The sequence below is a fragment of the Epargyreus clarus genome, unplaced genomic scaffold (genome assembly GCF_041222505.1).
Source record: "Epargyreus clarus isolate Ecla_fem2 unplaced genomic scaffold, WU_Ecla_fem_2.2 ptg000019l, whole genome shotgun sequence".
Lineage (NCBI taxonomy): Eukaryota > Metazoa > Arthropoda > Insecta > Lepidoptera > Hesperiidae > Epargyreus > Epargyreus clarus.
In genome coordinates, this window is record NW_027332227.1 from 9,413,496 (window position 1) to 9,434,610 (window position 21,115).

Genomic DNA, 21,115 nt, shown 5'->3' on the forward strand with positions numbered 1-21,115 from the left:
TTTACAATTTGCACTATTGAGCTGAACAATTGCATTTAGGTAGTATTTGTAATGTATATGTATAGAAAATATTCTTATCTACATATTCGCGAACATAACATAACATGTGTTTGAAAATGTATTACTTAAACGAATCTCGACATTATGACTTTTATATTTTATTATAACGTACCTATAGTTAAATTTGTTTTAACTAGTGCCTTTAGTATGAATAAAAGATCTGCTGATTATACAAAATTCTTGCTGATTCTTGATAATATAATTATAGGCAATCCATCCAACACACAGTGTGAAATAAAGAAAATCTTAATTATGATTTAGAACAGATATATATTTTTTACCACGCTTTTTTAGTTTGGGTTGTATGTATGTAACGGAATCTTTGAACTCGATTTTTACACACTTTGAACGGTCCGACTAATTAAACATTTTGAACAATTATCAAGAACCAATGACAGCACATGATTTAAATAATTTTATCCCATTCTCCTCATCAGGATCGTCAGGAATTAGGATTAACTTTTTTCCTTGTGCGATTTTAGCGTGGGTTTTAGTTTTTAAACTATAATTATTTAAATGAAAATATCAATCCACGAAAATTCTGTCCTCAGAAAATTATCTAATGTTCGTGCATAAAATTAATATTAGTGATGGGAACTCAGAACTATTTGTCAACTTTGTCAAATATATATTATTGTATTATGTCAATACGTTACAATGACCCCTTTACATATGATCACATACCACTTCCGTGTCATAAAGTTCTATATAATTATGTTTTTAAATTTAATTGATTTATGAAGAATTTGGCTTTTAGATAAGGAATATTCCTTGAGATAACATTATAATAATAGGTCAACATACCCTATATGAACATAATGCTTAGGGTCATAAAAATAAATTAACATAAACCTTTTAGTTCCGGTCAATGCCAAATAAACACTTCCCATTATAAACATTATAATGTTAATTAAGAAAACCTTAACATTTAATAACAAAGAATCGGCATGTGCGTACAAGGATTAAGATTCGAATCGTTGCAAACATTTATTAAAAGGTTTTTTTCCATTTGAATTCATATGAATCACTGTAAGTCTATTTCGGAAAGGTAAGAAAAAGATTTTATTCATACAGAAATAATCCATGACAGAAGACAATACAAAGGTTTTCAATAAAGCAAGATATAAGGATTCCTTATATAGATATGTTCCATTCATGTCCGCTTATGTTAATCCCGTGTAATCTTCGATTCTTCGACCGTTTACCGAGCAAATGCGTCAGAGACCAAAATTGATAATAAATTTACAACTCATGACGAAGCGATACGTGTCTTACGTATATGTTACGTAAAAATCATATTCATTCGCGAAATGTAAACGATTTAGTGAAAGAAACGACTTCTTACTTTTTTAGGGTTCCGTACCCAAAGAAACAAACACCAAAACCAACGAGATGATAGTTGGTAAGAAATTGTAGACTGGACGGGAATACAAAATTGATCTTAAAAGTAACGAGTCGATTGAGGATGAGACCAAAAAGGGAAGATTGGCTATTACTAAGCCTCCGCTGTCTATCCATCAGTCGAAAAGCTCTATCTGTTGAACCATAATTGATAAACACTTAAAATGTTTACGCAGTGTGTATAAATACAACAAAAAATACTACACATTTTTAAAATAACCCAATACAAAAAATGTTCAGCGTTTATCGATTTAATATTTCATAAACTACTTTAAAAATATATGTTATAAATATTTCATTACTGTACAAAACCCTCCGTATGCGAGACTCGCGCTTGACCGATTTTCCATATATTTATAATAATATTAATATTATTAGAATCTCAGAGAATTCAACCAAATTTACATAGTCCGATACTTTAAATTTAAATTACCATAAAAAAAATTAAATAACAGACATCAAAGTAGGTATTATACACTTTAATATACAATAGGTCAATGATCACACGTGTCTACACTCGAGGCCTAATTTTTCTGAGGTGTAACTCATATTTGTGGAACAAACTCAAACCTTATCAAAACATTAGCGCGAATATGCGTATTGAAGCTGCTGTGTTTTGGTTTGTATTATGCGGTAAGGGAGAGACACCCATACGAATATTTTCTTACCACGAAATTGCAACGTGTGGAACCTCCTCATGAGGTATTTATATCGCTATGAAATTGACCGTCATATATTATCCCTGTTGTCCTTGAATATCTTCCAAAGTACTTACTTTTTAAACAATTATCTTCCTGTACAGATACTGAAATTTTGTACTACAATATTTTCAAAGCGCAAATCTGGTATAATGGAAAACTGATATAATACTATTCTGCTACTTCTATATTATAATTGATCTTGCATTCTATAATTATATTATGTTTAATAATGAATACAAAATCGTCTATACATCACTATATTTATACAAAATTAACATTAAGATAGCAACAGCGAAAGGTTACATGATTAGACGTGCTAATTTGATGAAAATTGAGACCTTAGTTGCAAAGTGAACCGTAAGAAGAAAAACTAACACGTAGATGCTAATGTGGTTATCAGATTTTACATTTCAACGATTATAATACTACTTACGGCTGATATTATTTACTTACTACTTCGTGTAGATATTTGGTAACGTCTTTCCTTAGGTAATGTTGAAGGTGGTAGAACCCTATAGTTTGAAACCGCTGGCAACATCGCCACACCTTTCTGCCTAATAACAGTCGTGTTTAGCGCTGCTGTGTTCCAATTTAAAGAGTATGGTAAGAGAGACATACTTGTCCGAGGCAGTCCAGCTTAGTCCTCAGGGGTAGCGGCGTAATTATGAGTGACCTCTGGTAGGAATCTAATCTTATCTAGGGTTGATTACAAGTGTCCTTGGGTGGCAATAGTCATTTACAATTCGGTGGACTGCATGCTTGTCTCTTATATTATAAAAAAAATATTGCAAAGAAAAGTGTTAAAAGAATATTCCCTGCTGTGCGCTACAAAGAATATGTTTTACTTATTTTTCAGGGAAAGTACCGCTTTGACCGACTGGCATTCTTATTTGCATTTGATTATACCTAAACTAAGAAATATATTCCAAAATATCCTAGTGTCAGTACGTAATAAACCCCAAGTGATTGTATTTATTAAAGTATTCTAATTCATCATACGAGTATAATTATTGTCTGAAGTACAAGTATACGATTGATTTACGAATTCTTTATAATAAATCTTATATATAAAATTCTCGGGTCACAATGTTAGTTACCGTACTCCTCCTAAACGGCTTTACCGATTTTCACCAAATTTAATATGCATATTCAGTAGGTCTGAGAATCGGCTACTATCTATTTTTCATACCCCTAAGTGATAAGGGTTGTCCACCCTTAACATTTTTTTATTTATATGGCAACACAGCGTTTGCCGGTTCAATATTTTTATAAATCCAACCTGAATCAAGCCTCTTTGCTTAGTAGGTGCTCACGTGTATAGTGCTAATGATTTGTATGGTTATATACTATGTAACGTTTTATTTATGTCTCCTCCTTCAAAATAAACAGTTTCAAGCCACAAATCGTATTTTATTTAGTGTACGTTTTTCTTTGTATTCCTCAGTACAAACTACAGTAAAAACAATAAACTAATAATAAATATATATTATTAACGACCTCATCTCTGTGAACAGCATAGGTTAGTAAAGATATCTCACTGCCTTGTAATTGAAGGAAGCCACAAATGGCAGACACACACGTTTTCTCACTACGTCTCCGTTTTGCAAGGTGTAATTTACGTGGAACAATGCCGCCACGTGCAGTTAAGTGGTGCAAAAACAACACGAAATCGAAGAAAAAGTGCTGAGAAATATCGTTTCATTCGTAAATGTTCTAAAAACTACATTTTTTAATATTTTTCAAACACGAAAATAGATGGTGTACAGATAAATAATAGATAGTGTCCAGCTAATAGTTTCTTTTTTTAAATAAACCAAAGGATAAAGCAGACGGACTTGCTAAAGGAATGCAGACACCGTCGCCTATTTGCAATACCGAAGGGGACGTCAATGCATCGCCGGCTTTAAGGGAAAGCTCTTTTTGCACCTTTTTTTAAGGAGCCTCAAGTCATATCGCTTCGGGAATACAAGCCCTTCCCGGGAATACATTCTACATCTTGCACGTTCATGGCAAATAAGTACGTGAAAACCAGGTACAATATATTGTTTTTATTTGTAAGGAAGTTTAAATTATATGATAAGCAGATTAATACAACTTTTAATAATAAACAAACATCGATTTAGAAGAAACTGAAGAATAGTAATAAATAAATTGGCTATAAGATATTTTGGATGTTCATTTTACCATGCGTTAGGATGGTAAAGTTAAAAATATACAATGTACATATTTATAATAACTTTGTAATCTTTTCTAGAGCTTGGCTGAGCCAACAAATAAAAGCAATTTAACGAGATAATGCTGCTACTAGTGTATAGGGTACGCTTCCACGTTTTTCATTATTTGGCCCGCAGTAAAATAGAAAATCGTCAACATTTTTTTACATTTTCTATAGCGATATCTTAATGTTAGGATTATTTTATAAATAATATGTTTGAGTTATTTTACTTAAAGTAAGGTACATGTTGAGTAATACGTTATGGACACTTACTAGATAATATGTATCTTTACACTTTTATTAAACGACTTAAAAAAGAAAATTGTTCTTAAACGGATTGTATATATGTTAATATACCTACTACGTATATCCTTTTAGTTGTTATCCTTTCTTAAACTTCATAAAAGTTTATTGAACAAGAAATAATCAAGTTAATTACTTAATTGTACTGAGGGTCTTGCGAAAATGTCTTATAGGAGTAATATTTATTACTTAAAATGCATTAATCCGTTCCATACAATTTTTAAAAACCGGCTTTTACAACTGAGTATAATCCGTAATAATAATCTTGCTTACCTAATTGGTCACGTTCAGATAGCTGTAAAAAGCCAAAAAAATACAAAAAATAATATCTGAATAAAACCCCTTTCCAACATAAAGGGTAAGAAATATAGAGTAAACAACGGGAAATAATAAATTAAACTCGAACAGAGATACGAGAGTGAACTGGGGTCTAGGTGTGGAAATGGTTTTTCACAATTTTCAGCCAAAAAAGGCTTTAGTTAATATTAGATCTATAACTTTTATATCAACCGTTCTTCACAAAAGTAAAATATTTGCAAGAAAAATCACAGGAACCTCATTTTCTGTAAAAAATGCCCACGTGCTGGAACAAGATCAAAAAATCAGTGGTCGTTTATTTAATAAGGACGTCTTAATGACTAAATACTTGGTCTAAAATAGATAAGTAGACCCAAAGGCAGCTGCGAAATGTGTACACGCTAATACTATTAGCATAGCGCCATCTAGTGACATTTCCATAAACCTTGGTAGAGCCTCTCACAATGTTTGACTAGAATTATTTAACAGATTACAAATCAAAGAATTATATTTCACGGATTGTTTAAAAATAATATCCAATGGTCATTTGATTTTCTTTGAGGAATTATAATTTCAATTAACGTCTATACTTTACATAATTACCAAAAAACTTATTCTAACCTTTGTTCGTACGTAATTGTAGACTACAAGAAATAAATATAACAATTAGTATGTACAATTACTTTGCTTGCTACTTTATACTTTTATAATATAGATTTTAATGTTATTTTCCCGTATCTTTATCAATGACTAGTGACATCTAGTCAGCTTGGACAGAACTAAATCAACTTTAGGTACGATCACGTATCACCGTTCTTAAATTCACAATAGTATTAAAAACTTTGTGTAGATGTCGCGCACATCGCTCTTTATTTAAGATTAACATTACTGAGTATTTCTTTGTTTCATATCACAAAAGATTAAACCCAAATTATATGAAATGAAATTTCTTGCCATACTCGTAAAAGTCCATAAGTTTTTATCAAAATTGAATTTGGTCATTAATCAAAATCAAATAATTATATTTTTTTAGTAAAGTGCTCTTTATTTTATCATGTATTTTTGCACTATGACAACTATTGAGTTATTTCTTAACTTCACAGTTAAAAGTAACAGACCGGAAGACATATTGTGACAATAGTTATTGTGATAAAAGCAATGCATTATTTTAACAATACTGATGTGTGCGGTTGTAACAATCCTAGTGTGCGGTTGTGACTAAAAAGTGTCTGTTTTACACACATGCAAAGTAATAAATGTGAAGTGTTATATACCTATTACCTACTTAGATAATGATAGGATTCCTACTGTTCTGTTCTTAATATATTAATTAGTTACTACCATTAATCTGCTTACAATACCTACTCAATCACAGTTTTAAGTAGGTCTATTGCATCCTAAGCTGTCATAGAAATGTAATAGTTCGTTTTTTTAAATTCTTATTTATTTATTTACTTTTATAATTCTTACATTTAACATTACAGGTTTATAGCCTAACTAGTTTTTGCCCGCGGCTCCGCCCGCGTTTAAAAGAAAATAATATAACATACTAACATACATAAAACTGAAAATTCGTACCTTCAACTTTGCTAAAGATAATCTCTTGATCAAATGCATAGTTAACGACTCAATCCTTACTAATATCGATTAAAATAATCGATGTTTTGGGTCCAAAAGATCGATTCTCCGATTAATCGATTTTAGATCGCTATCCCTACTTCATTAAAATCGGTTCAGTGGTTTAGGCGTGAAGAAGAGACAACCAGACAGACAGACAGACAGACAGAGTTACTTTCGGATTTATAATATTAGTAAGGATTTGTTAGTGTAGTTATATAATTATAATAATAATAACACAATAATTTTACATAATAATAATAATTAATACAATCAAAGATGTCAATAATAATAATGTCAGGTTTTAAATATTATGGCCTGGATCTAGACAAAAAAGTCATGTCTCTATTTTGTTTTACTTTGAAGGGTAAGAGATCCATATTTAGTCTTTAGTATTCCTGCCCTTAAGACTAAGTACTAAAGTCCTACCTGAGAATGAGGTTGATTAAAGATGTCCATGGGCGGTAGTAACCATTTACCATCAGGTAGCCAGCATGTCCGTTTGCTATTATTATAAAAAATATATTACATCCTTGTTATATCGTCGTATAAAACTCACATCAAACAGAATTCGCCGATCGTATTGTAACCTGTAACCTATGAGAAAGCATATAAGAAATTATAACGAATTCCTTTCTCTATCATATCTCGCTATTCGTGATATACTTCTATATTCAATCAAAGATTCCATTCGATCAATCTAATGTATAAAAGAAAAAATGTAGCTATAAATCTTCCTCCGTGTACATATAAAAATGATTGTTAGTAAGTTTGTTCCTTATACGTTTCTAAAATAAATCATTCAACAAATTTTGATTAAACTTTGGAAAATTTTTATAAGTGTGTATGTTGTAAGTTTATGAAGATTTTTAGGGTTCCGTACCCAAGGGGTAAAAACGGAAGCCTATTACTAAGACTTCGCTGTCTGTCCATCTGTCCGTCTGTCACAAGGCTATATCTCCGGAACCGTAATATATAGACACATACATTTTTCACAGAGGATGCATAACGGTGGCCGCTATAACAACAAATACTAAAAATAAAATTAACTTGAATATTAAAGGGGGTCTCCATACAACAAAACGGTATTTTTCGTCATTTTTCGATATATCTGTAAACCGTACTAGGAAGACGGTTGAAATTTTTACAATCCGTTTACTACTATAACTGGTATTATAATAAATAAGAAGATAACAAATAAGAACTATAACATATTGTAATACAGTTATTTTAATTTTATTATACGTTGTTTACGTATCATTCATCATCACTCCAACGCCATCTATTGATGTTTCATATAACTAAGTATTGTTGAAAATAATAAAATGAATAAAAATAATGAACATTTGGCGGAAGCCTCCGTGTGGGAATTCGACTCGTACTTGGCAAATTATTGAAAATCTTTGGATAATGCAAGCACATCAAATCTATTTCTTTTGCCTATAACGTGGATTTTATAAGGAACCACGACGTAACTGTGTTCAGTATCAAGAATTATTTTGGTTTCATCCCCTAAAATTGTAAAATAGGAGAGGAAAGCAGAAATTCAGAATCAGATGTTATACCCACGTCGCGACAGTGTTGACAAAAGCTTATTACATTAATAAAAAAACAATATGAAATAAATTTTAAATGTTGTACTTCCTTATAAAAATAATACATTTAAAAATATTTGCTTGAAAGGTTTGTATTATCAGCCCCGTATTACTTAGTTTTATCTAATTGTTTTTAGCACGCGATTTTAACTAAAAAATAGATTCTTCACTCTCATGTTTCACCTACTTTAGTTTCTCAGTAAAAATAAACTGCTAACTTCTTACTTCAGTCTAAAGTTGTAAAACATCCACCAAAAATATTATAATTTATGTTAATTATAATATTTTTGTATTGATCCGGGGCCGTCTTACTAAAGGAAACTGGTAAAGATCCCCGCCCCCCACTCCTCATATAGCCCACATATAGTACGAGGTGGCACATGTCATACATTTTTTACCTAGAAAAGATTAGGGACAATTCACAGGCTTAGATGATGACTCACAATATTTTTTCACCATTAATGTTTGATAAAGGTAAATCAGAAAATCAGAGATAAACTCAGACCTCCCGTAGGTACTCGAAATGCCACTTAAGCAAAAATAGGTTTTTGAGTACTAATGTAGCGACGAGTATCACTTTAATATTGAAATGAAGTATTTGAATTGAAGTTAAAAATTAACATTCATTAGCAAAATAAAAATATGATATTACAATCTTTTCATCGTGGAGTAGCTCATCAACTTTGATGTTTTTTAACCCTTACCCCTTGGCTCCGGGACGATTCCCGTAAGAGAAATAATACAGCTGTCAGATAGAATATAAAATTAATTCCTCTCAAAACCATAAATTTATAGGTCCTTGAGGATTGTACAGTATTTTAAAAAAACATAAATCACAGATCCACTAGGGATTTAATAATATTTACATTTTCGATCAAATTGGTACAATTAACTAAAGAATCGAATTAATTAACTTCTAACTCTTCAATGGCATTCGCGGTTACGGGTTCCGTTGTATTATTAATTGAAATTCATTTCGTTAAAATGGACCATCAAATTTAGATATGCGGTTAAACAAACAAATCTTTTCGCAGTTCACGGGTTACTGGTAAAATTGTACACAACATCGGCTAGTGTTTGACCACCTAACGGATATTTATTTAGTTTTGTTATTTTTATTGTTGCGCGGAAGCAATCTATAGTTTTCCAATTTGTTTCATATTTATCCTAAAAGGCAAAAAGTAACCTATATATTTCAATCCCCATATTACAAATGAATATGTTTTTAAAGCAAGCTTTTTTGTATTATTCTCAGAAAATTATTGTATTTTATATGATATCTTGGAGACGCATAAAAATAATTGATCCGCCATGTTGAGGTACCCTCCATATTGGATTTAGAATGACTTCACTATAGTCCGATTCATAATTAGGTGTCCAAAATGTAAACAAAGGTGTTGACCTATCAAGAAAATATGTTTCAAATGATAGATTCTTATTTTTGACAAAATTAAATGAATACAACGATAATAAAATAATAATCTAAATAAATTAAAATCAATTCACATTTTCCAATATTTATATTAATTAAATTTCATTTCATACAGTAATAATAATAAAAAACAAGATATATGGTAGAAAATTAAATTGAGATAATGGTAACACAATCGGGATCCAAAACATTTATTGTGCCGCCATTTTTAAGTTTCGTAGTTGATATTACATTGTCGTCTAAACGCGTATTAAAAATTTCTGCACAATCGATTGTAGTCAATTGATTTATAAAATTCAATTGGGACAGTTAACCCTTACGTGCACACAAGGCAAGTGAAATCAAAGTTTTAAATAGAAAAACCATTATAATATACCATTTTAAACACACCAATAACAAAATAAACAAAATATAACCACCGAAACTCATTAACATATCATAAGGAGTCGACATGCTCTAATCCAAATAATAAGCGGAATTCGTATGTGGGTCATGCTAAGATTGCTAAGATGTCGACCTCCCATGTAAACGTTTTGCATAACATATTCATTTGAATAACTGATATTACCCACGTTGAAGCGAAGTTATAACAGTGTTACTTTTATTTTAAAAATGTTGTACTTAATAACATTTCTTAACTTTTTTAAAGATTGAAGAAGCGAAAGAGTCTACCTGATGGTAAGTGGTTACATTGGCCCGTGAACATCTGTAATTAATAGTATAGAAGTAGCAGACGAGCATGCAGTCCACCTGATAGTAAGTGGCTACCACCGCCCATGGGCATCTGTAAACAACCCCAGACAGGATTAGATTCCAACCTGAGGTCGGCTACAGATGCGCCGCTACCCCTGAGGATTAAGCTGGAACGCGGAAAAGTATGTCTTCCTTATCACACGCTTCAAACCAGTGTACAGGAGCGCTTAACACTGTTGTTAGGGAGAAATAGGTGTGGCGGTAGTGCGGCTGGAGTAGAACTACAAAGGGTTCTACCACTTACCTACTCGAATAACACATGTTTTACTCCTGAAGCCGATCACAGATATGTCGCCACTCTTATCAACTTAGTCGCCTCATACATAAGTCAGTCAACATCAACACCCTTCTCCCGAAACACAAGAACTATACGATAGAAATAGGTATGGCGGTGGATTAATGAATTTGATACTGCAGAAATTAGACAATAAAGTCCTTAATAGCAATAACGCACTTGTAATCAAATAAAAATATATTTTTAATGTGTAATTTGAAGATAGGTATGGCCGACCGCAAACATTATACATTGCAAACAGAGATTCCGTTAGCTCAGCGTTTCTCAGCCATTTTTCAGTCCACGGACCCTTAGGAAATCGTTTTCACGGAACCCCTTAATAAAATAAACAGCAAAAAAAACGGATTAGGTATTTATTTTTGTTATTACAGATACAAATAAGTATAGTTCAAAAAAAAAAACACGCTTTTATGATAAACTCAACTAAAAAGTAGAAAATAATTTTCAATCTAGGAATCAATTAAGGAACAGTAAATATTATAATTGTGGAAAAAGTGTGTGGTGCTTTTCGAAAACTGATAAGTGGAGCACCCCACACTTTTTCCACAATTATACATTAGTACTACAATTATACTAGTAGTACGGAATCCTAAAAATCATTCTACAAGATAGCATTATAGATATGTTTGAGTGTATGTTTGTGTATTGTCATCGGTTTTTGATAATTCTTAAAAATTTTGAATTAAACTGAACGTTCAAAGTGGATAGAAATCGGGTTCAAAGATTCCGTTACTGTTACGTACATACATACATACCTACATACAACCCAAGCTAATAAAAGCGTGTTCAAAAAACAAATACAGAAGGTAATTATAACTGTTTATTACGAAAAATATGAAACTATACTAAGCTAAATCAGATTCTACTTGTAATCTGTTTGTGTTTTTTGTATAAACAAGAGTAGAGAATGGATTTTCACATAGGTATGTGGTTGAAAAAAGCAGTAAAAAGCGCTTTTGCATTTAATGAGCGATTTATGTATGGCCCAGAGATGACACCGCGGACCCCCAAACATATACTCGCGGACCCCCAGGGGTCCGCGGATCACAGGTTGGGAAACGCGGCGTTAGCTGATGGAATTTTTCAAAATGCAATAATTCCATCATTCACTGAATTCTGCCTATAATTCAGCGTGTTTACCTATCATAGAACAATAGAACGTAATTAACGTATAAATTTTCAGGATTCGGCTAGGCCGCAACCCGAAACCCGTCAATTCGCTATTGATGCATTGAATTCGGAGTTTGAATAGGAAATGCAGATTTCAGATCAGATTCTATATAAATAGGGTTATGAAGAAAACAAAATAAAAGATATCAAAAAGAGTGTGTATCTGAGTGTCTGTTTTTTCCATCGTGGCTTCTAAAAGGATGAACTGTTTTTATGATGTCTGATGTCTCTTTGATGTACATACCTACTATTTTAATTTTTAATGGTCACTTAATGGCGACTCCTCTGGTGTTGCAAATGTCCATAGGCGACGGTGACGGCTTTCCATCAGGTAGCCCGTCTGCCTCATCATTTAGGTATAATTATAAAAAAAATAGAGAAGGTTTTTAGTAGTATGATTTAAAGAAGATTTTTCAACTGTTCAGTAATTGGAGACGGTTTTTTTATTTAAAATTTCATTTTCATGTTATTGAAACTGACTACATATGGACATTGATTTCTCCCTAAATAACTTGGATGAATATCCAACTCATGAAAATCCAACTAATGAAATTAATTACTCCATATTTCATTTACATTAACAAATCGTTGATTACTGATATTTGAATAAATATTAATCAAGTGTGAGCAATATCATGTAATTTTGTAAATTATTTGTTAAATTGATTCAATTTCAAAAATAAACCTACTTCAAAATGGATTATGTTTTAGTGCAAAGGGCTTTTCCTGTGCTATTTATATTTTGCTAAGAGTCTCATGAAATGAGGGCTAAAATTAACCTTGATTTAAAGTTCCTAGCAGAATAGTCTCCTTATAATTTACTGCTTTCAAGTTCCGCAATCTGCATTTTTTGATAAGTTTGAATATCAATTACTGACGGTTATAATAAAATTTAATTTATTATTAATATTATTTGATTTCAACTTTGCTTTTAAAAAATCTTAATAAATGTGGTATATTAACAGCTCATCTGTAATTTATTAATCTCTAACTGGAGAATAATTAAAAATATGAAAAAAGCCTACTGTTTTAAAATATAACCTATGTCCCTTTCAATATTTAGATGACGTTGGATTCATCTACACTCTTATTTCAAAGTCCGTCACGCCGTTTGTGCTGAAGAGCGTGTTAAAGAATAAGACATACATACATCTATACATGTATGTATGTCTTAAAAAAAGTAAGAAAAAAAAAGTAAAAAGTGTATGTGTTAAGTCAGGTAAAATACTATACTCATATAGCTCGTTGTGGAGATACAAAAGCTTTTATAAAATAATATCATGAAAAATACAAACATGTTCAAATTAAAACTTTCATAAAAGTACGTGAAAAGAAAAATAACCCCCGGAATCACGAAAAGTTATTAAGTCGTCCAGCATGTTTTATACTAAAATATATATTATCATGTTGATTTGTATTCCGGTTCTGGGTGTTTGTGTATGCGTCTTTGTATGTGTCTATCTGTCTATGGCATCAAGATGTCACCCATAACACAGGAAAATCCAAGTGTAGGGCTACAAGGGTAGAAAGCGTTATCAATTATCATAAATAATATAAACGAATTATGCACATATCCTACACGCAAACCTTTAATATTTTAGTCATATGAACGGTTAACCTCATTCTTGTTAACCTTCCCAAAGAGTTTTACTGCCAACGATTTGTTTTATTTCGATTCAATCTTCTTCTTTATTTACAACTAGGGTCTGACGACGCAGGTAAGATCGCTGGACATTTAAGGAATTCACCTCTTTCGCCCGACCGCAAACTATATGTTGAGATGCCATTTCTGTAGTTCCTAAGCCAATATTTATTTCATTGGGTACTCGTCTCCCAGTAAATTAATTGCTTGCTTGAAAATGCTCGACGATGAAAATAAGACATTTAAAACACCACTTAAACCGTATTAATTGTTATGTAATGTTTGTTCTATTTGTTTTTCTGGCTACTAGATAATATGTAAATGTTTAGAAGTAAAAACTAGTTGTACTTATATATAAAATACACATAATTACTATGCTTCTTAAATTCATTTTATCAATTAGAAACAAACGAATCTAATTCGTAAAAAATATCACAATGAATAGTAAAACGTATTATTCTATCTTTTAACTGATGAATAATAAAATAACCTAATTCAAAACCTAAAAAAATAGAGAAAAACTAGTTTAAAATACAAATATAAACAGAGTAGGTAATAACTGTTAGCATTTAATCATAATACACTCATGTAGTTTCACAATTCATGATTTTAAAGCATATTTTACAATTTATCATTTACGAGTCAAGTTTTTGAAAGCCAATGCAAATACACGTATTTTTATCATGCACGCCGAATACACAATCATAAACGAAATACATTTTTTATATGACTCAGAGGTCACAACAATCAGACGATTATTCGATTGACGTCTATTAGCGATGACAGCTTTTATTTATTCGCAACATTTTCCCAATGTGCCGTGTTGTCCGTGTTGGATAATTAAAATACTGCAGCAAAAAATACTTGAAAAGATTCGCACTTTTATAAAATTCTATGCTAGGTTTTTTATTTAAAAGTTTCCTCTTTGCTTCCGCTGAAACAAAGCCGTCGGCCTATAGTTACGTATACCAAAAATTTAGAACGTAACGAACGAACAATTGATCCTAATGCAAATTGTTGTGACGGGGTGTGTTTTATTGTCTGTATTTTGGTGTGACACAACACTCGTAGTGTATACCAAAACTACAATATACTGAATTTAATATCGATATAATGTGTTTTACTGTTTGTTAGGGCACTTTTCCTGTCGCGCGTCCTATACGCGCTAGAATTTACATGCTGCAGTCTCTTCGCGATCCCTGTGCGTGTATTTAGGATACAAATAGAAGATAGTGAAGATAGAACACGCGTGGCGGCGTAAACACGCGTGACAGGAAGAGTTACACTTAATTTATTCATGCATGTTCTCGTGTACCTCATAGATTAGTAAAGATTACTCACTCCTAAAAAATGTACCCAGTTTTGAGAATTGAAATAGTTGCGTAAAAAAGTTATGCCACATCTCCGTGCTAAAAAGTCCCTAAAATATTTGAAATAATTATTTATTTATTACGTAAATTACGCAATATTAGTAATTTATTCGTAAATTTTCTCTAAAAATGTTTTTATTTGTCAAGGATTCAAAAAAAGAACTTACTAAAATAAGCCATTTGTGGCTTCATTCAATTTCAAGGCGGCGAAGTATCTTTACTAATCTATGGTGTACCTACTGTTATAATTTTTATGTTTTTTTTCTTTCAATTGATTATGTTCGTCTATGGTCTAAAATACATGAGAATTGTAATCTATTATTTTATAAATATAACCATTATTTATGATTAATAGCCAGAAATACTAAACTAAATAGATAAGTAAATGACGATTAACAAACACTATAACAAATGGTGTAAAATATTAATGCGTATAAAATTATTAGTTCGTAGTATTAAGCCATCCGCCATATTGGATTAAGGATAACATAACTAAACTAATCATGCAATGCAAACCAAACTTGTATGCAAAATTTCAACTCAATCAGTTGGTGAACTGGTTTGAAATTCAGTTGCAAGATTTTACGCTAATACCTATGAATTAACAAAGCAAGTTAAATAAAAACTTGTAAAAATAATTTACAAAACATGAGTACCACTGCCAGTCCGTAATCATCATCAACGCGATAATGAGATTGCAGGGGCATAAGTAATACCAATTTGGTGTAATTTATGTTTAATTACGATCCTAACTACAAAATAATAAGAAATGTTCGCGTGCGCGACTGCAATTCACGCTTTTCAAAGTAGGTAATTATTTCAGTTCCCAATTTCGTGACGTTACCCGCCGCCAAGTAAGGCCTATTCACTCGTACTACAACCACATTTTGAAGGTGGTAGAACCCTTTGCGGCTCGACTCCGGCGGCACCACCGCCACACCTATTTCTAGTGTTAAACGCTGCTGTGTTCTCGTCTGAAGGGTGTGGTAAGGGAGACATACTTTTCCGAGGCGTTCCACCTTAGTCCTTAGGGTTAGCGGCGCATCTGTGGCCAATCTCAGGTAGGAATATCCAATCCTACCTAGGGTTGATTACAGATGTCTATGGGCGGCAGTAGCCACTTACCATAAGGAGGACTGCAAGCTCGACTGCTCTGTCTAAAAAAAACACCAAAACAACAAAAAGAAAACAACCACAATGCAAAAAACTATGTAGGATGCAAATTTGAATGAAAATGCATAGTTTTATTTACACGGACCACATTTTGCCGTCCAAATCAACATTGTGAATGATACTGACCACATCGCAACCACAACGCGGCTACATACGACAACGTACATCGAGACTAGCTAGTCTATCGCAAAGACACATTTTATTCACCACTATGCAGCTATAAGAAACTGTAGCGATACTTACACGTAACGACTGCGTGCAGACATTTTTTCGCTACGTGTAGTTTTTTTTAAACTTGAGCCTAACGATAAAGCAGACATGCTACCTGATGACAAGTAGTTAACGTCGCCTATGGACATTTGCAACACCAGAGGAGTCGCCAATGCATCGCCGACTTTGAAGGAAAGCTCCTTTTACTTTTTTTTAAAAGCCCCATGTCATAGCGCTCCGGGAATACCTCAGTAGGAAGCTCATTCTATATCTTGCACGTCCGTAGCAAGAATGTGTCTGTGTGTGGTTCTGGTACGTGTGAACAGACACTTAGTCCCATAAATGTTGTTACAGTTGCCTAATAAACTTTTATTGTCACCAATATAAAGTTAAAAGTTAATTTCTTATGGGTTTTTTCAAAGATAATAAATGTTTAGGGTTTCGTACCCAATAGATAAAAATAGGATCTTATTACTAAGCCTCCGCTGTCCTAACAGTAAACGCGATGAATCATAGAAATTGAATAAAGTTCAATAAACTTCAATTTAGATTAATGCACCTGTTTCTAATGTTCTTATCAACATCAAATTATTTCTATCCCACGCTCGATTCTTTTCTTAGCAATAATACCTTTTAAATGCGCCAGGGGCGCATACCGAGACATATTAAAACAATACTTAAGCGCATAACTTAGAAAAATCAGATATAAGTGCCTTGAATTCTTATTTCATACCTCCAAAGTTAGAGCCTGAGTTTTAAACAAGCAACTTGTAAACTTTGTTTAAGGCCCACGTTAAAGCAAACAGAAACATTCTTAATTACAAAGACCGCTTCTACAAAGAACTTAAGTTTCCTACAGTTACATTGGATCCGGCAAGTACGAGCATGACAATACGTAGAACTATTGATGAATCAGAACCGAGGCTATCTGGAGGCGTGTTTGCACAGCTCCGTGTAATTTCGGGCGTCTGAATGCACAGCCACGATTACATTGTGGAGAGCTGGTTCAGGAAAACGTTACTTAAACCAACTTAATCTTAGCTTAATTCATTTGTTACTAATCAACTTTTTGAAATTATAGATATTACTTTTGGGGAATCTGGGAAGAATGATGAAAACCAATAGATAAAAAAAATCAACGTAATAATGTTAGATACGAAATATTGCAAATCTTACAGATTTTTTAAGCATTTTACAGATTTTTTTTTTATGACACGATACAATATGACCCTTCACGTTGTGTTACATTAAATTTCCTACTTTTACAGTAGATCCACCGTACAAGCATGACAATACGTGGAACTGTTAATGAATCAGAACCGAGGCTATCTGGAGGCGTGTTTGCACAGCTCCGTGTAATTTCGGGTGTGTGAATGCACAGCCACGATTACATTGTTGAGAGCTGGTTCGGAAAGCGTTACTTTAATCTTACTTAACTTCATCCTTTTAATCAAAACTAAAGAATATTTAATAGTAATTGACGGCAAGTTAACAGGCAAACAAGATTCGATAAACTAAACACGTATCAGAAGCCGGGAACATAAACTACAAGCGAAACAATTTACCTACAAGCCGGGTGAGGCATTCTTACAGCTGTTCACTTTGTTCACTGTACCGCACTCGTACGTGCTGGGAAACCTTATGAACTTCTCTTGAAATATAACGTGATACATACCACAACGAATGCATAATTCTATTCAAGGAATATTACAAATATTTGTATGAATTAATCTAGGAGCAAACTGAAAAATACTTCATAGTTGATAACAAGGTTTATGGAATAAGACGCAAACATAACGCAATCATAAAAATCGATGACCTAGAGTTTAGCTATTATTGTTACGAAATATAAAAAATAACATATTTTTCTATCAAAACAAAGCTCTAGGCAGTTATTTTCTTTACAAGTAGACTACAGGAAATACTTATAAAAAGAATAAAAAAGAAAATAAACGCTTTCTACACTCACAGCCCCACACTAGGATTCCCTGTATCGTGGGTGCTATGGACACACACAGAGACAAATACACAAACACCCAGACCCAGAAACAGGAATCTAAATTCATCATTTAGAAATCTGTCTGGCCGGGGATCGAACCCGGGACCCTCTGCGCGTCATACCGGCATGGTGACCGCTCCGCCACGCGGGTCTTCGAATAAGTCACAAACTATAGAAAAAAGCACTAAAAAAAACATGTTACTCGATTTAGTGTTAAAAGTGAAAGGAATACGTCTATTCGATAAACCACGCACGTCCCAGAAGCTCGGAACATAAACAACAAGCGAAACAATTTACCTACAAGCCGGGTGAGGCATTCTTACAGCTGCTCAGTTTGTTCACTGTACCGCACTCGTACGTGCTTCGAATGCTTGTGATACGCTCCGGTATATGATGCGAGAAATGACGTAACATAAACTCTCGTACCTTACAAGAAATCACACTTCTTACCACTCATCTCCGCTTTTGCTGACCCTGAAAGTAATTTAACAGCAATAACAAGACATTTCTATACTATAGAAGGAGAAATATAAGTATTTATAATTTTTTCCGTGTTGTATCCTTTTCTCATCCGTACCATCGAGGACGTCTAAAGGAGATAAGGAGATTACCTACGAAGTTTTCTTCCTACTAATTGGTCACTAACGTAAATCAAAGCGACTACTTGAAATCATCCTTTTTTAGAAGACAACCGAAAATCCACCAATATGATTACATATGTATGAAGCGATGGATAACAGATGTAACGTACTTATATTATTAAATTAATACACACGAGTTAACAACTTTCCTCTTAACATAACATTATTTATTAAAGTATTATCTAAGTTACGAAATGTCACCTACAAACTGTTTTCACTATTTGAGAAGAAAAGTAATCTATTTGCGTGTGACTGCAACGTCCCCTGGAAATTCAAACTTTTTGTTATCAATTTGCGAATTTCTATTTCGTACTACGTCACGAGTAGCCGAGTTTGTTAAATTTCGTAATAGAAAACCGTTATTGAATAAAATGAGTTGACACGCAAATTTGATAAACAGATGAAAAAAGTTTATACAAATTGAGATAATAATGACAAAGTTAGTTTTTTTATTGAACGACTTGAACAAATAGCAAAATAAGTTTATTCAAGTTATACCTAAATATTATGTTATGTATTAATAAATTACATTTGCGCACAATCCTAGTCGTTTAATAATAATAAATCAATCCTAGTTTAGCCTACGAAAGTTTGAAATTGACAGATTTCGATCTATGGTAGGCAAACATTAGATTGATTGATTATTAACAATGAGCGATAGTTAATTAATACCACATATGAATGAGACGAATGACATTAATGTAGTCTTACTTATGGAAATATCCTTTCTTCATTTAACGACAGTTACCTAAGAACTACATTTTAATTGAAATAAAAAACATTTACTTGATTACTTAAAAATATTTAGCGAATTTCACGGAAATACCTCCGTACATAAAATACTGACATAAAATATAGCACGCAGAAAGCACATCAGGTAAATGAAAGCACATGGCAACCGGGAAGAAATTTTGAAAAGAATATTCTACGTAAAAGAGAAATAGTGGTTTAAAACATGTACGAGATTTACATTACAATGTTAACTTACATTTACGAGTAACTTTTACTCACTTAGTACTAATTAGAATATAAGCCGTAGTAAGCCTAGTTAGCATACTAATAGTTCCAGCAAATAATATTATCAAGCAAATTAATAGCAAATACGGGTAAATAAATATTGTCTTGGTTCTCGTTAACAGACCTAATAGTCTATATAAGTGAGGTTATTGGGGTATCCACAAAAATCTGAGAAATATGTTTGGCACGTGCTAAACGGATTGCTATTTCTTCTAGTATACTCCAGAAGGAATTTCCCGAAAATTCACCAATTTTAATATAAACACTCAGGCATTTTGGCTACCTTTGCTTACACTGAAAGTATGATAGGATAGGAGGTACAATTATTTATTATTTTAAATAATTATTATCTCGTCCGGTTTTTGTATGATAGATACAAATAAAATTAATTTAATCTAAGTACTTAATTTCTGCCTATTAACAGCAGTGTTAAGCGCTGTCATGTTCTGGTATGAAATGTATGGTAAGGGAGACATACTTTTTCCGAGGCATTCCAACTTAGTCCTCAGGATTAATGTTACTAGTATTAGTGCACATGTGTGGTCGGCCTCAGGTAGGAATCTGGTCGTGTCCGGCATTGATTGTAGATGTCCATCGGCGGCAATAGCGTCTTAACATCAGGTGGTATTTGAAGGTGGTAGAACCCTTTGTGGTTCGACTCCGGTGGCACCACCGCCACACCTATTTCTACCTCATAACAGCAGTGTTACGCGCTGCTGTGTTCCGTTTTGAAGTGTGTGGTAAGGGAGACATACTTTTCCGAGGCGTTCCAGCTTAGTCCTCAGGGGTAGCGGCGCATCTGTGGCCGACCTCAGGTAGGAATATCTATCCTATCTAGGATTGATTACAGATATCCATGGGCGGCAGGAGACACTTACCATCAGGTGGACTGCATGCTCGTCTGCTACTCCTATATTATAAAAAAAGGTGGACTATTTCTATTTTATATAAAAAAAATCATCATCATCACATTTTTATATTCTAGTGTAAGCTAACTCAATAAGTTACTTGTTTAATACGGAAAAAAAGAAAACGCAATAAAATCTAAGAGCTACTTGTAATAAATACTTTACGAAAATTAACCTTTTTTGCAATGGAGTCTTCGCAGTTACTTTTACGCCAAGACCCTAATTACTTTAATTGGGTAAAGAATGTATAAATTACCCATTATTCTTTTAATTGTCTTTTTTACGACAAAAAAACATTTCAATTTTACTTTAAAAA